The following is a 2,597-nucleotide window of genomic DNA, read 5'->3' as shown; positions in this document are numbered from 1 at the left end:
CGGGGTAGACCTGCCGTCGGCCGGCCGCCGGGGTAGACCTGCCGTCGTCCGGCCGCCGGGGTAGACCTGCCGTCGGCCGGCCGCCGGGGTAGACCTGCCGTCGGCCGGCCGCCGGGGTAGACCTGCCGTCGGCCGGCCGCCGGGGTAGACCTGCCGTCGGCCGGCCGCCGGGGGAGAGCCGCTGTCGGCCGGCGGGCCGCCGCGGGACGCGTCGAGCGGCCCGCCCCTCTCGGCCTGAGCGCGTCGCCGCCTTCGTGTCTCCCCGAGAGGGAAGGAGGGAGCCCTCAGAAGCCGGCGGCGCTCCCTCCCCCGTCCGGGCGCGAGCAGACGGCGGCCCCGCCGCCGCCTCGGTTTCTGCCCGCCCGGCTCGATCGGCGGGGCCGCCGTCCGCCTGCAGGTTTCGGCGGGGCCGGCCGGGGGCCGAGCGGGAAGGAAGCCGCCGTGGGCGCGAAAGCCTCCGAGAGAGCGCCGGCGAGAAAGCTTCCTCGGAAAGGGAGGGCGCCGAGGCTCAGGCCGCCGGCGGCCCCGTCGGCCCGCTCCTCAGCCCCCGCAGGCGTTGTCGCAGTGCCGAGCGGCCGGCCGCTTGAGGAGGAGCCGCCCGGGGCGTGGGCGGGGAGGGGCCGACGGCGGCGGCCCGAACCGTCGCCCAGCAGGGGGGCGGGCGGGGCAAGCCCGGAAGGAGGTGCCGAGGCAGGGTGACGTCGGAGGGCGGGGCCGCCGGGCCGGCATCGCCCGCCCAGCAGGGGGCGGGGAAAAGCCCGGAAAGGCGCCGCCGCGGGAGCGGCGGTTCCGTGCCCGGGCCCCGCACGCCTCGGCGGCGAGCCCCCGGAGGCGGGCCCGGGGCCAAAGACCTCCGCGGACCGCCGAAGAGCCGGCCGCCCGCCCGCCCGCTCGCCGCTTCTGCCGGCGATTCGAGTCGAGTCACGCCGGGGGCCGGCGTCTTTCTTCCCGCCGCGTCCCACCGCACCCTCCCGCCCGCTTCCTTTCCCCCGCTGTCCGCCCCCAGGTCCCGCCGGCTGGCCGGTGCCGCTTCTGCTCCCCGCAGGCGTGGCGGGGACGCCCCGCGGCCGGTCGAGCGCGTCGGCAGGCCGGGCGCGGGCCGCGAGCCGCCCGTCGGCTCGGCTGGGAGGCGTCCGGCCGCGCACGCAGGAACGGAAATGGGATGGGCCGAGAATTTCGGATCCCGGCGAAGCGTTGGTGTTCCGCCCCGACGCGAGAGCCGTCCTTTCGGGAAAAAGACGAAAGAAGAAGGGAAGGGGTGGGTGCGCGTGTGGCCGTGGGTGAGGGCGTGTGCCTGCGTGCCTGCGTGCGTGAAAAAAAGCAAAATAAAGCAACGGTCAAAAATACGCCTCGGTCTAGGGAGCGGCAATATCGGGAGGGACGGGGCCGCCGAAGCTACCCGACGGCCGAGGGGCGCACAGGTCGGTCTCCCGCCTCCGGGGCAGGCCGCCGCCGCCGCCACCGCCGCCGCCGGGCACGGCGTCAGAAGCCGCAGGGGGCGGCCGGCGCGGAGGCGGCCGACAGGACTACCCCGGTGGCGGGCGGCCCCGGGAGGTTGGGTCCACCCAGGGCCGGGGCCGCCTGACAGGCCTGGCCCGGTGGCGGGACACGAGGCAAATTTCAGCGGGGTACCCTTGTCTCCCGGACGGGGAAGACCTGCTGCCCGTGGTCGGGGCAGCCCTGCTGTCCCAGGTCGGGGTAGACGTGTTGTCCCAGGCCGGGGTAGACCTCCTGTCCGCGGTCGGGGTAGACCTGGTGTCCCGCGGTCGGGGTAGACCTGCTGTCCCAGGTCGGGGTAGACGTGTTGTCCCAGGCCGGGGTAGACCTGCTGTCCCAGGTCGGGGTAGACGTGGTGTCCCCCGGTCGGGGTAGACCTGCTGTCCGCGGTCGGGGTAGACGTGTTGTCCCAGGCCGGGGTAGACCTGCTGTCCGCGGTCGGGGTAGACGTGTTGTCCCAGGCCGGGGTAGACCTGCTGTCCGCGGTCGGGGTAGACGTGTTGTCCCCAGGCCGGGGTAGACCTGCTGTCCGCGGTCGGGGTAGACGTGGTGTCCCCCGGTCGGGGTAGACCTGCTGTCCGCGGTCGGGGTAGACGTGTTGTCCCCCGGTCGGGGTAGACCTGCTGTCCGCGGTCGGGGTAGACGTGTTGTCCCAGGCCGGGGTAGACCTGCTGTCCGCGGTCGGGGTAGACGTGGTGTCCCCCGGTCGGGGTAGACCTGCTGTCCGCGGTCGGGGTAGACGTGGTGTCCCCCGGTCGGGGTAGACCTGCTGTCCGCGGTCGGGGTAGACGTGTTGTCCCCCGGTCGGGGTAGACCTGCTGTCCGCGGTCGGGGTAGACGTGTTGTCCCAGGCCGGGGTAGACCTGCTGTCCGCGGTCGGGGTAGACGTGGTGTCCCCCCGTCGGGGTAGACCTGCTGTCCGCGGTCGGGGTAGACGTGTTGTCCCCCGGTCGGGGTAGACCTGCTGTCCGCGGTCGGGGTAGACGTGTTGTCCCAGGCCGGGGTAGACCTGCTAGCCCAGGTCGGGGTAGACGTGGTGTCCGCGGTCGAGGTAGACCTGGTGTCCGCGCCGGCTCTGGAAGTTCACCAAGGGGTCGCTG

The sequence above is a fragment of the Cyanistes caeruleus genome, unplaced genomic scaffold (genome assembly GCF_971803275.1).
Source record: "Cyanistes caeruleus unplaced genomic scaffold, bCyaCae1.hap1.1 HAP1_SCAFFOLD_355, whole genome shotgun sequence".
NCBI lineage: Eukaryota > Metazoa > Chordata > Aves > Passeriformes > Paridae > Cyanistes > Cyanistes caeruleus.
The sequence above is the reverse complement of the archived record's forward strand: the minus strand, read 5'-3'. Positions refer to the sequence as shown.